The 15107-nt window shown below is 52.2% G+C and overlaps 1 protein-coding gene across 1 annotated transcript in view; it reads left to right on the forward strand.

Annotated features, from left to right (window-relative positions):
* Positions 1-15107, forward strand: part of LOC142784679 (uncharacterized) — a 264403-nt gene that overhangs the window by 5712 nt on the left and 243584 nt on the right. The gene's annotated exons all lie outside the window — the stretch shown is intronic.

Genomic DNA, 15107 nt, shown 5'->3' on the forward strand with positions numbered 1-15107 from the left:
ATTGGTCTGTCTGTCTGTACATTTGTCTGTTTTGCCCACCAACATTGCTTAAGATTCAGCATTCATAGTTATGCGATTGTCAATTAAAAAGCAATTATTACACACATCTGAGGCGCCATAACAACACGTCGATGTTTTGTATGCGTGCCTTCATATTAGAAGAGGCACACACAAGTAACTATAAGGACTGTAGCGTTTATCGCGCTGCACTGACAGTGCAATGCGATGCTCGAAAAGTTAACCGTTTCCAACACTTTGCTAAGACCACGCGGTGGTGGCCCCTGCCCATCACTTTGCGTTCTACACCTTATCACCTCCGAGACAGGCGCGCATCTTTCTCCGCAAGCGCGCACGCCTTCGTTTACGAAGATAACTGCTAGATGGTGCTCTGGTCTAATATGCCTCTATGCGCTCGTTCGCCTCAGCTACACGCTCGAGGCACTCTAACGCAGCGCCTCCAGAATACGATTCACCGATTTTCTTGCGCAGAACATCAAATAAACGTTTTGTTCACTCTCTCCAGACACAAGACTATCGTCTTTCGACGACATTTGCAGTTAACATCCAGATTCGGGACCAATTTTTTTTAGTCGTAAGCACCATCTTTGACATTTGACAGGGATGTAGGTTCTCTCTACACTGCTCGCTCCCCTTCAGTAGAAAGGGTGAGATACCGCAGACGTTTCTGCTCCTCGTGGTTATGAATGTCTGCTCAGTTCAGAATAGGAGTAGCCTTTGCCATGGCAAGACGCACGCTCGTGATTCACACACACGAAACTACTGCTGAATCCTCCTTGGTGGTGGCTTCCTCCGCGTTGTTCTTGTGCTCTCTTATGACCCATTGCTTCTTGTTAGTGTTGCATATTTAGTTGCCTCATTCGTGTCTCGGTCTCCCTGGCGCTTACCTCGCACCCCTCGTCTTCGACAGGCAGCCCGGGCACCTTCGGAAGCTGCCCCGTCGCAGTGGTCTAGTGGATAAGGTTTTCGGCTGCTGACCCGCAGATCACGGAATCGAATCCTGGCTGCGGCAGCTGCATTTTCGAAAATGCTGTATGCCCGTATGCTGATTTGGGTGCACGTTAAAAGAACCCCAAGTGGTTGAAATTTTCAGTCCTCCACTGCTGCCGCTCTCAAAATCATTTGGTGGTTTTTGGACATTAATCCCCACTTAACAAACAAATCAACCTTCGGAAGATGCCAGATGTGACACCTAGCTGAAGGCACGTGTCGCGTCTGCCACCTTCCAGATAAGTCACCGTGGCTTGCCCTAGATAAGTCACCCTGGCTTACTTTTTTTCAGTCCCACCACTTTGTTTTTCTTCCTCCTGCGCTCTCTCACAAAGGTGCCCTATTCATTTTGTTTTTCGGCCGGCCACTTTTGTCGACGCTGCCAGCCTCTTTTTCACTGCTCGCTCCATTCTCTTCCTTCTCCTCCTCTTTCTTACCTCTATCTTTCCCGTTGTCTTCCTTCAAATCCGGATCCAAATGTGCAGCTTTCTAGCCACTGATGTCTGCATTCTGCGTGGTCTCACTTTCCTTTTGCCCGACGGTGTTGTCGGCTGTACCTTCCCAGTTTTAAGTGCTGCTGTCGCCTCCTGTATTCTCATCTCCATTCTCTTCAACAACCACCTCTTCACCATCCAGGGACATTACAACCTCATCACGGTGCTGAGACTACTTGACCCAATTTTAGTAGTACCGAGACAACTCGAGCGCTCTTTACCTACTTGAAGTCATCCCCTTCACTCATTTCCATGCATTTCATGCCACTCATGTTCGCTACACTCTCATCATCCCCTGACCCTGCCTCATAGTTGATATTCTTCATGTCAGTGGCGTCATCCAGGTTCGAAAACCAAGTTTTGGTAGGCATGGAATCCTTCTTGCAGTGCTGCTGTATCTGACATCATCTGACGATGCCTCATCGGTTGTGGCCCGTTAGTTAAGACCCCTCTAGCCTCGAGCGATGTGCTGGTCCCTGTGTTGAGCCGCGAATGCCTCTAGCAGTCGTGCACACTCGAGATGTGTCTGTCACAAAAGTATCACGCTGTGCGCCGGTGTAGGAGCTTCAAGCCCTGCCTGCCCACTGTTTCACAGGCTTCGAGTTCCATCGCGCCTCTCCCACAGGGACGCAACTTTACCGTGCCGTCTGCGGTTAGAAGTAGCTTTCACGAAAGCGTACTCTTTTAGGGGCGAAGTTTCTCAAGGCGTGGGTCTGTCCATCCCTTATATGTGTGTATGTATTAGTACGTAGTCATCGATGGCACATACCCACTCTAGAGCGGGTATATGCCACAGGGGATGCAAGATGGGGGATGGTGGTACTTAAAGTGTTCACTAAATGGACATACGGACAAACAGACTAGCAGATGGACGTGCGGACAGGTGGACGCATGAACAGACAAACAGACAGATGGATGGACAGACTCGCAGACGGATGCATGGATGGATGCACGGATGGTCGCGCAGACGAATGGAAGCAAGAACGGACAGACTGAAGCACGGATGGGCTGACGGACGCTTCGCCCCACTCATCATCTTTCACTACGTGGATATGCTGCGATTTTTTCTTGCATAGGAATGGCAGGTGCGTCCAGGTGTGACTCGTGCGATAGTGATGAGTCAACAGAACATCAACTGTGTTCCTGTGATTGTTTTGCGTGTGAACGCAATGTGCTTCATAAAACGCTGAACAAGTTGATGATAGACCTTTTTTTCAAAGGGCAGATCCTCGGATCATAGCTCTACACGTCGCAGGCCAGCAAAGCGAAGCGGGCGTTGCTAGGTTTTTTAATGTCAACTGAAGTAAATGAGCGCTTGTGAGCGTGCAATGGACAGGCGCACATGTACTCACATGGAAGGCATGGTTCAACAACAGAGGCATGGTTCAACAACATGGAAGAGCTCACCAGCTGGGACGTCTGTGAGATGAAGTTGCGCGAGTTATTCCGTCAATCTGTCGGGTGCAAGCAGGCTGCTAAGAAAGAACTTGGTAATTGTGTCCAGACATCCACGGAGTCTTACCTGGCCTATATTCAAGATGTCTCGACTCTCCGCCGTAAGGCTGATACCACCATGAACGAAGCCGACAAGGTTGCGCACCTACTCAAGGGCATCGCTGATGAGGCCTTTAGCCTCCTTGTATTTAAAGGCTGTTCGACAGTTCAAGACGGCATTAAGAAGTTCTGACGCTTTTAAAAGGCCAAAGTCGTCACATTGCTCACCACTTCACCCGTCTTCCCATCACCACTGCAACGTCAACTTGTGAGCACCTCGGTTTTGAGACCCAGCCCAATCCAGCCTCTGCTGACATTACGGGGGTCGCTCGACGCGAAATCGAAGCGATGTCACCAGCACCCTTGAGGGTCCCGACGCCGAACGATCCTCAGCCCACCATATCCCTCATACAGAGCATTGTGCGCCAAGAATTGGCAAACACGGGCCTTCAAACGATTTGTTCTGTGCATTGACCTGATGTCCATTCACCTACCTTGAACACCCGTCAGCACTACTGGCATCCCGCTCCACGTATCCAAAATCCAAACGCATAGAGGACGCCTGACGACAGGCCAATTTGCTTCCGGTGCGAACGAGTGGGACACATTTCGCGTCTTTGCTGAAGCACGTGGACTTTGCCCTCGTGCACAAGCCCAAACTTCACGAACTTCGATGCATAAGCCCGCCCTTCTAGCCAAGAACCACCCTGCCGTGATGACTAAGCTCATTACGACATGACCGCTACGACCAATGCCCAATACAGCCGCTTGCCTTCACCGCGATGTAGATTCTCGCGGTTTCCTCCGCTACCACCCCGCTCCCCATCCCCGTCCTTCGCCTGAGGGTTTCCTTCGTAAAACTAACTGGTGCAGCTCCTGGAGGTCACGCTGCTGCTACGACTTGCCCTACAATTCCTCTGTTGACCCTCCCGACCAAACAGAACTTGATTGATGTAAACGTGGATGGTCTATCTGTTGAAGTTTTAGTCGACACTGGCACCCGAATTTCTCTTATGAGCTCGCACTTTCGTGACCGCTTAAAGAAAGTATTGACTCCAGCCCCTTCACGCTGTGTTCGTGTTGCTGACGGCAGCGCAGCTGCCGTCGATGGTGTCTGCACAGTACAGGTTACTATAGCCGGCCATCAAACCTCCGTCCTCTTCACTGTTCTCACCAACTGCACGAATGGCGTTATCTTTGGTCTAGACTTTTTGCCGGCCACGTGACATCGCCGACTACTTGACAGGAACTCAATGGACACCACGAAGTCCTTCCCGTTCGCCGTCGCCCAGCCGCCGCATGTCACCGCACCACCGGCAGTACTCTGGCCCAACGCGGGGCCGGTCTCCTAGCCCGTATCCGGGAAACTAAGGGCAGCAACCGCTGGAGGTGCGGTTGCTGTGCGACGAACTACCGAAGATCCTCCGACGACGACGACGCCGCGACGGAGCTTTCCGAGCACAACGCCAACCAGGCAAAGCCCTGACGGCGAAAGCTCACTTACTGAAGGTGGCCTGACGACGCAACATGGATGCAGCGGAACAAGCCGACGCAGCCGTGACCCGACGCCACGCCTTAACTGTAATGCAAGACGGCGAACTAGCAACCTCGACGTTCTTATCGATGGCCACAGTGTGACCGCTCTCGTCGATACTGGAGCCGACTATTCTGTCATCAGTGGGTCGTTCGCCGCGAAGATAAAGAAAGTTAGGACAGCTTGGAAAGGCCCTGAAATCCGCACAGCCGGAGGTCATCTCGTAACGCCTGCAGGCATCTGCACAGCGAGAGTCACCATTAACGTCCGTATTTACCCTACAGACTTCGTAGTCCTACAGCGTTGCTCGAGAGATGTCATCCTTGGCATGGACTTCTTATGCCTCCATGGTGCTGTCATCAACCTAAAAACAAAGTCGATAACGTTATCCACAGAAGAAGCACTACCGCCGCGCACGCCGTCAGGACACCATGCCTTGAATGTGCTGGAAGAACAAGTCACCATTCCGCCTCGCTCAAGCGTCATTATTTCAGTCGGCGCTCCTAAATCACCTGACTTGGAAGGCGTCGTTGAAGGCAGTCAGCATCTGTTGGTCACCCGAAATATTTGCGTCGCAAGGGGAATTGCAGAGCTGCGGCGAGGCAAAGCAACGGTTATGCTCACGAATTTCAGCAATGAGTACAAACATGTGAACAAAGGAACAACGGTCGCATACATCGAAGAAATTGTCGAAGCCACCAGTGCTTTCGCCCTCGCCGATTCTGCGGAACCTGCTCAGAGGCACCAAGCCCCTCCCATAGCTTTCGACGTCAATCCCAGACTTCCGAACGATAAGCAAGAACAGCTCAAGGCCCTGCTCCTGCAATACGAAGATTGCTTTTCGTCGTCATCGAAAATTCGGCAGACCCCAATCACGAAACATCGCATCATAACCGAAGAAAATGCCAGACCACTCCGTCAGAGTCCGTACAGGGTTTCGACGCGAGAACGTGAGGTCATGAAGAGACAAGTTGATGAAATGCTGCAGGATGACATTATCCAGCCGTCCAAGAGTCCATGGGCATCCCCCGTGGTGTTAGTGAAGAAAAAGAATGGGACGCTACGTTTCTGCGTCAATTATCGCCGCCTGAACAAAATCACAAGAAAGGACGTGTATCCTATCCCACGAATAGACGACGCACTTGATCGGCTCCATAACGCCAAGCACTTTTCGTCATTGGACCTCAAGACTGGCTATTGGCAAATTGAAGTCGACGAAAGAGACCGAGAGAAGACGGCGTTTATCACACCGGACGGCCTCTTCGAGTTTAAGGTGATGCCCTTCGGCCTTTGCTCAGCGCCTGCAACTTTTCAACGCGTTATGGATACAGTACTGGCAGGATTGAAGTGGCAGACTTGCCTTGTGTACTTGGACGACGTCATCGTGTTTTCCTCTAGTTTCGACGAGCATCTTCGGCGCCTTGAAGCTGTACTTCAAGCCATCAAGACTTCCGGACTCGCACTGAAGCCAGAAAAGTGCAGATTTGCGTATGAGGAGCTCTTGTTTCTGGGGCACGTTATCAGCAAGTCTGGAGTTCGTCCCGATCCACGGAAAACAGCCGCCATCGCCGACTTCCCGCCGCCCACTGACAGGAAAGTCGTGCGCCGATTTCTGGGCCTGTGCGTCTATGATAGGCGGTTCGTGAAAAACTTCGCCCGCATCGCCGATCCTCTCACTAACCTTACCAAGGCCGACGTGGAGTTCAAGTGGGAAACGCCACAGGAACACGCTTTCCAAGAGCTTAAACATCGCCTCCAGACGCCTCCGTTACTTGCTCATTTCGACGAATTCGTCGAGACAGAAAAACATACTGACGCAAGCAGCGTAGGTCTTGGCGCCGTTCTTGTGCAGAGGACTGACGGACTTGAAAGGGTTATTAGTTACGCCAGCCGATCGCTATCCAAAGCAGAAGCAAATTATTCCATAACAGAAAAGGAGTGCCTCGCCATCATCTGGGCTACGTCGAAAGTTCGCCCCTATCTTTACGGCAGGCCCTTCAAAGTTGTGAGCGACCACCACGCTTTGTGTTGGCTAGCCACCTTGAAGGACCCTTCAGGTCGCCTCGCACTATGGAGCCTGAGACTTCAAGAATATGACATTACTGTCATTTACAAGTCCGGCAAAAAACACTCCGACGCCGACTGTCTCTCTCTCGTGCACCTGTCGACCAACCGCTACCCGACGACCCGGATGACGACTACTTCTTGAGAACGATAACTACAGACGACTTTGCTGAACAACAGCGGGCCGACCCGGAACTTAAGGCCCTAATAGAATACCTCGAAGGCAGGACCGCCGAAGTCCCGAAGGTATTCAAGCACGCACTTGCATCGTTCTTTCTACGAAACGGTTTTCTACAAAAGAAAAACTTTTCACCGCTTCGAGCTAAGTACCTCCTTGTGGTGCCTTCAGCTCTGCGACCAGAACTCCTGCAGGCCCTGCACGACGATCCGATGGCAGGGCACCTCGGTGTTTCTCGCACGCTCGCGAGGGTACAAGAAAGGTACTACTGGCCACGTCTTACCACCGACGTCACTCGTTATGTGAGGACATGCCGGGACTGTCAGCGACGCAAGACACCGCCGACAAGCCCAGCGGGACTTCTGCAGCCAATTGATCCACCTTGCCGACCTTTCCAGCAGATTGGTATGGACCTACTAGGGCCGTTCCCAACGTCGGCTTTCGGAAGCAAGTGGATCGTGGTAGCTACCGACTACCTCACCCGCTACGCCGAGACAAAAGGGCTGCCAAAAGGCAGTGCATCTGAGGTAGCTAAGTTCTTCGTCGAAAATATCGTCCTACGTCACAGCGCGCCGGAGTTCCTTATCACCGACAGAGGAACGGCATTCACTGCCGACTTAACTCAAGCGATCTTGGCATACAGCCAAACAAACCACCGCCGGACGACAGCGTACCACCCACAGACCAACGGCCTCACCGAGCGGCTTAACAAGACGATCGCCGACATACTGTCAAGGTACGTCGATGTCGAACACAAGACGTGGGACGCCATTCTTCCGTATGTGACCTTCGCATACAACACGGCGGTGCAGGAGACGACGCAGATATCTCCATACAAATTGGTCTACAGAAGGAGCCTGGCAACGACTCTCGATGCCATGTTACCCAACGTCACCGACAAAGAAAACCTCGATGTGAGCGAGTACCTTCAACGCGTCGAAGAAGCCCGACAACTTGCGCGTCTCCGTATCAAGAATCAACAGACGACAGACAGCCACCATTACAACCTTCGACGACGCTTCTTGGAATACCAGCCCGGTGAACGTGTTTGGGTGTGGACGCCGATACGCCGACGTGGACTAAGTGAAAAGCTTCTGCGACGCTACTTCGGACCGTACAGGGTGGTTAGACGTCTCGGCCCACTTGATTACGAGGTTGTCCCCGACGGCATCACGAACTCTCAACGACGCCGATTGCGACCTGAAGTCGTCCATGTCGCGCGCCTCAAGCCGTTTCATGCGCGTTAACAAACTGAAACAGTGTTTTTGTATTATTGTTGCATCGTAATTTATTCATTGTACTTTCTTGCATTATTATTGTATCTTCATCTTTAGTTAAAGCATCGGGACGATGCCTTTTTTCCAGAGGGGGGCAATGCCACGTTCCATTTCCCAAGTTTTTGTTATCGTCCCAAAACACCACACGATTCTCAGCGCAAACCGCGCCTGCAGTTTTCGAGAAGGTTCCAGACTGTAGTAGATCATTTCGATAAGATCACGCCCACTGTGCGAACGGTACAGATTGTTCTGGAACCTACGCCATCGCCAGCGATAACGCTGGAACATTCGACGGCAAGAGTATAAATGCCGACGCGCTTCGCCGCTTGTGAGTTGTTGATCGAAGGCCGACGCTCCGTTCGCCGGTCTAGCTGTCTCTTCTCGAGTCCTCAAGCGAGACCCGGGGTCACGTCACGCGGACGTCGACCCCAGGGTTTCAAGTCGGCAAAAGAAGTCTACGCGGCACCGGCGTCTTGTACGCGCGACCGCCGCCCCTGGGTCTCGGGCCTTGCTGCCTGGAGCCCGCCTACCCCATGCCAGGAGGAGGTGCAAGGTCCCCGGTTCACGCCCGCCGTCCCGGAGTCCCCCTGCGGTCCACCTGGTACCACCAAGACCTGAGCGGCGCCCACCTCGGCTGAGCCGCTTCCTACCAGAGTGCAGCTCGACTGCACGTTACAAGTCACCCACGAGCCACGCCCAACCGGCGGCTTGCGGGATCCACCCACCAGAATGGCCACGCCATTTGAACTCCCGGTGAGGGAGAATTGTTTCATGTTTTCCGCGCCCGAGGGCGATATCTCCGTCGATGAGTTAATTGACGCAATTGAAGAGACAGCTGGTGACGACAGCGTATTAGTACTGCAACATATGGGGGGTGCAAAATTTCTTGTATGCACCCGCAATGCTGGCCAGGCGACGAAGCTAATGGTGGCGGAAGGATTTGAAGTGAACGGGGCGAGGGTGCCAGTAGAGGCAGTCGGGCCGCCGGTCACATATGTGAACATTTACCGTTACCCCGCTTTTCTATCAGACGAGGCCCTTAGCAACGCCTTAGCCCAGTTTGGTAAAGTGAAGGGCATTTCCTTCGCCACCCTAGCCACTCGCCAGACCAAGTTAAACGGGGTACGTGTGGTTAAAATTGAGATGTGCCGCCCAGTCCCCAATTTCATCACTATTGCGGGGCACAAAGTCATGTGCGAGTACAGAGGCATGCGCCGGGTGTGCGCGCGTTGTGGTGAAGTCGGGCATATGGCGACTGCGTGCACCACGGCGTACTGTAAGCGGTGCGGCACCTTCGGCCACGATACTGAGGGCTGCTCGGCAGACTGTAAACGTTGCGGGGGTCACCACGGAACACGCGAGTGCTTTCGTAAGCGCTCATACGCTTCGGCCGCCCGCGGCTTCCCCTCGCTATCTGAATCCGCTTTGTCGCACTCTCAGTCAAGCGGCCCCGCCTCTGCCCGAGCAACTAACTCGCCGCGTATGCAGGTTCTTACGTCCAGTTCCGCATCCCGCACAACCGAGAGGGGAACCCCTTCCGGGGACCGCGACTTAGACTCCGATCTGATTTCAGGTAGTGGCATGGGCGATCCGTCCGCCAGTGAGGGGGAGAGGCTCGGGAGTTTTGACGAGACTACCACCAGGTCGACTGAAACAGAGTCTAGCGATATCGAGACGGGTTCGGCGCAATCGTCCCCCCCTAAGCCGCCTCCACCCTCGGCGAGCCGGGATGACTGCGGGAATTCGCTGACCGCGGCTGAAGCAACCCCCGAGTCCAACGAGCAGGGAGAGGCCCTCCTTGCTTTATCAAACACACCCGTCAACGTCCGGGTCCCAGTGACCAGCCCGGCCTTGGAGGCCGGCACCCAAGAGCCAACCGGCGACGACGCCCTCATAAAAAGTAAAGGGTATTACTTTCTACCCGGCGACAGCGAATGCGACCATGCTGCACCGACTTCCTCCCCCGCCTCCCATTCGGCACGCCCAAGCCGGAAATCGGACGCGAAAACTGGACAGATAGCCACTGGGCTAGAGCAGAGAGCTCGCTCGCGCTCACGAATACGCCCTGATGACGATAAGCGGTATCTGGGTGAGAGGGCAGCCAGCAAGGAGGCCCGGCAGCGTAGACCCGGGCCAGCAGGCCAAAGCAGTGATAGCGACGCTCCACCACACGCGAAGTCTCAGAAGCTCGAGAAAGACGGTGTGGGCGAAGGGGAACCACCCCCCAAGCCCCGAGACGCAAGTCACTGAAGCGGCGCGTCTGCCCTGTCGGCTTCACGGCCCTTTTCCCTTCCCCTCGTTCGCTCTGGCCGCACTATGTCCCACTTGCCTTCCCTTCTCCTTGTGCAGCGCCCTCCTCGCCCCTTTCTGTCGGCGCGCGGCTGTCGGTTATCTTGCTCGGTGCATTCGCTCACTCCTCTTTCCTGCTCCCCTCCAGCGCTTGGCATCGTGCCCAATCGGCGGATGACGGCCACGCTGCTTGCTAGCCTCGATACTTCCCGCGTTTTGTTTTCTTCTTTTTAAGGTTTTTGATGTCTTTTTTGAAATTGGCTACGTGGAATATCCGAGGGTTTAGAGATAGGGCGAAACAAGCAGCCATCCTAGGTTTCGCTAGGAACCAGAACATAGACCTCCTCTTTATTCAAGAGGCGAATTTCCGAACGCCGCTGGATGTGGTTAATTTCCGCAGAGATCATCAGACCGACGCCTTTTTCTCTCTGGCGACCACGAGAGCATGCGGGGTCGGAGTAATATTTGTATCAGGCAGATTTCGATCAAAATCCCATTGTATTTTCGGGGCGAATGGTCGGTACATAATGATTGACATTTTCATCGAAGGCAAAAAGATTCGCATTGTGAACGTTTATGCCCCCGTGACAAGAAAACATACGAATAAGTTCTTTCAAGAGATGCACGAACTCCTCCTAGAGCCCATTCCCCACGTACTGGTCGGTGATTTTAATTGCGTGGTAGATTCTAACCGGGACGTGAGAGGGCCAAGCCAAGGAAGATCAACCTACAATGCAAAAGAGTTGGTGAAAACCCTTCGGCACCTAAACCTCTCGGACATATGGGTACACCTCTATAAAGACCACTTCGTAGCAACCCGTACCTCTGGATCAGCAGGAAGTAGAATAGACCGGATGTACTTTCCGGACCTCCTCCTCCCTTTGGTTGAAGGATGCGAAGTACTCGCGCTCCCGGCCAACCTGAAAGAGAAGACGGATCATGCCCCGCTTGTCACGATGGTAAAGGGATCCCCCGGCCCGCACTCTGATAACAATAGCTGGAGAATAGACGCTGAGCTGCTGAGAGATGAGACTTGCGTAGAAAACTTGAAAGCTGCCATCAGCGTATCAGTAGAAAATGCCGGACATATTACCCCCCCTCTGTGGGATAAACTTAAGGAAGAATGGAAGGCCCTGTTACAAAAAGAAGGCAAAGCCAGAAAAAGACGTCATACACAAAAGATGAAAGAACTTCTTCGCCGAATGCAGATCATCAAGGCAGCCGACACGTTGACCTCATGTACAACAGAGTACCTGACCTCGCTCGAGGAGCAATACAATCAACTCCTCAGAGATACCATGAGGCGACCTAAAAGTGAGCATGGACTGTTAGGCACGGCGACCGGAGTTGATGTGAGGGAAGTACGTGGAAATGGCTGTTTGCGAATTACAGAGGCAAAGCGCTTAGACGGTTCTGTAACCGACGACCCAGCAGAAATTGAGAACATCTTCAGAGACTACTTCAGCATACAGTTCCAAGACACCGAACCAATAGACACCAATCAGGGACCCGACCATGTCAAAGAACTATGCAAACATCTGCAGCGAATTAAGGAGGAGGAGGAGCCAGCAACCCTTAGCGCTGAAGTCTCCCCTGCTGAGCTTCGCGAAGCCATAAGAAGCATGACCCCCAATTCTGCCCCAGGCGCTGATGGCCTGACTGCAGCCTTCTATGTGACTTTTCTCGAAGTTCTCGAAGAACCCTTGCTCGCGATGGTAAATGCGATCTTCAGGTCCTTTAAGAAACCCGACTCCTTCGGAGTGGGTAAAATTGTCTTACTACACAAAGAGGGTGCACAACCAAACGAGCCCACGGCGTGGCGTCCAATCACGCTTTTGAACACCGATTACAAGCTGGTAGCCACCATACTGAACAACAGGCTCAAGCTCCTGTTACCGGACATCATTAGCCCGTACCAAACGTGCGCGATTCCAGGAAGGTCGCTTTTTGCGAACCTCACAGTGATCCGTGACTCTTTCGAATACGCGACGACAAGAGGTTTCAATGGTGTTTTCATTTCCCTAGACCAAGCTAAAGCTTTTGACAGGGTACGACACCATTACCTCTTCGACGTGATGCAGGAGTTTGGCTTACCAGCAAGTTTTATAAAACTGGCAAAAACTTTGTACGAGGACCTAACCTGCACCGTTCTGATAAACGGAGTCGCAACGCCGGCATTCAAGTATAGCAGAGGCATAAGGCAAGGATGCCCATTGGGCCCGACCTTTTTTGTCATGTCGTGCGAGCCGCTGATCACAAGTGTTATTGCGCATGAAGGCATCCGGGGCTTCCCACTGACGGGCCAGGAGCAGGTGAAAGTGCTTGCATACGCGGACGACATTTCCCTGTTTGTTCGGGATGAAAGCAGCCTCCAAGCCTTCAGTGCGACGTTCACAAGATACGCGCAGGCATCCGGAGCGGCGATAAATGCGGACAAGAGCAAGGCGATGCTATTTGGAACTTTCCCTAGAGAAGCCCTAGGAAACATCGAAGTGGTGTCCATCGTTAAAGTACTGGGAATTTACTTCTCCAGTGAAGGGGTGGCACCAGCCACGTGGCAGAGAGCCCTCGAGAGGGCAAAGCAGGCAGCTGCCCGCATGCGCCTCCTAAACCTTACGTTACGTGAAAAAGCGCTAGCAGCAAGGACCACCGTTTGCGCGTTTGCGTTCTACGCCAGTAGGGTAGCGGTGATCCCTAGGAAAACCGCGAGCCAACTGAACGCCGTGATCACCGACTTGCTATGGGAAGGGAAACCGGCACCAGTCAAGCGACACCTCCTTCAACTACCCGAGGACAAAGGTGGCCTCGGCCTCCCACACGTACAAATGACCAGCCAGATACTGGCCCTCAAGATTACCCGCATGCTTTATTACGCAGCGAGTTACGTTGGGAAGAATCTAATCAACTACTGGACAAGCACCATCACGCACTATCTGGAAAACCACAAACACACTGGCCCGCGCGCGGAAGCGCCCTCACACTTTTACAGGATGGCGGCAACTACGACAAAGATCATAGAAAAAGAAGCCCCGAACTGCGACATTGACAAGGACCCACCCGCCCGAATTGTCGAAGCGATAACAGAAAACCAGTTGTCCGAAGAAGAAAAGGAGCACATCAAAAGCCTAGGACTGTGCAAACAAAAAATCAATAAGTACCGACCGCGCGAAGTACATGACTTCGAGTGGAAGCGCAAGTGGCAAGTTTTGCCCACGAGACATCGCCTGCACCGTTTCGGCATCACGCCGAATAGCCAGTGTCCTAATTGCCGCGCTGAGGAAACGATCTCCCACGCGTTGTTAGAATGCGGGGCGGCCAAGTCGGTATGGCGCCTGGTTGCGAGGTGCTTCAGCATCCGCCCTCCTCCGGCCCTCGAAAGGAATAGGGGCTGCTTCGCAAGGCTGGTGATTTCCATCACATTCTTTGTGATTTGGAAACGCCGGTGCCTTGCTGAGGTAAAGAACACCCCAGTGAGAGCGGCCTACCCAGCACTAGCCATTATCAGGCAGAAAATAGTGCAGTACTTGGCCAAGCAACTGGAAGCTGGCGGGGAGGACCAGTTCCTTCGCCGCTGGCACACAAAGTTTTTTTTCGTCAGAGGTGCAAAACTCCGTACCCCCATAATCCCCTACTAACCCCTTCTCCCCAAAGCATTGTGTTACAAGTGTATGTCTAGCACCAGTCGAAGTATTGTAAATATGCCTACCCATGTTCACGATCTGTTGTAAATATATGTATATGTGATTGTAAATACATATATTTGTGGTTTTTTTTACGAATGTATGCGTAGTTATATATATATATATATATATATATATATGTATATGTGTATGTATATGTATGTATATGTATGTATGTATATATATATGTATGGATCTGTGTATGTGCCGCTAGTTTCCTCTATGAATAATGGAGTTTGTATGCCCCATAGTGCACAAGAGGGGTGTCTAAACGAGCACTGTATGAATAAATGATGTAAAGAGTTTTTTTGAGTTTGAAGTTAATAAACTTCTCTTTGTATCAGTCCGAGACTGCTATCTGTGCAAGACTCCTGCTGCAATTGACCATTTGCGGGAAAACCACTGCGCATGAGCAGTAACCGCACAGGTAGCGTTCCTGTACAGGCGTTTTGGTTTTGGTTGGAAAACATCAGCCTGGCGTTCCATCAATATGACCCGTAGTAACGGCGAACACTGCCGTTTTCACGCAAACACCGTTGTTTCAGTAACGGGCATGCGTTTTTGGTCCTAAAGCAACAAAACAAGCGCATTTAAACCGCTAAACACTGCATTGAGCGTGTTAGTTGACGAAGATGTTTTCCAACCAAAAGCACGAGCGAAACATTCCTGTTTAGACGACAGGGGGTGCTCACTTTTCCGCAAATGGTCAATTGGACTTTCCGTTTACTGGGCACAGGTTCGCCCAAATAAACAGTTAAATCCCAACACGAAGTCTCCTGTGTTCGGCCACTTCACGACCCCGTGACAATATGTATTTAAATGACAAACCTGGGCAAATTGACTTGTTAAACACTTACTTTTTAAAATTTTTGCAGGTTTTGCGCGTTACACACGAATAATTCACACATTTAGCTACCTTTAGGTAATAATTTTAAAGTGACGTCACTTCCGTGCGGCGCAGGAGCCACTTCTGTGTGGGTTAGAAGTGTGGCAGCTTGGGCTAGTTGGTATGGCATGACAATAGTTATAGCGCGAGAACAAAACGTCGTCGTTTTGTTCTAGCGCTCGTGTCTTTCGTGTCCTTCTTGT

The sequence above is a fragment of the Rhipicephalus microplus genome, unplaced genomic scaffold (genome assembly GCF_043290135.1).
Source record: "Rhipicephalus microplus isolate Deutch F79 unplaced genomic scaffold, USDA_Rmic scaffold_15, whole genome shotgun sequence".
In the NCBI taxonomy this organism is placed as follows: Eukaryota; Metazoa; Arthropoda; class Arachnida; order Ixodida; family Ixodidae; genus Rhipicephalus; species Rhipicephalus microplus.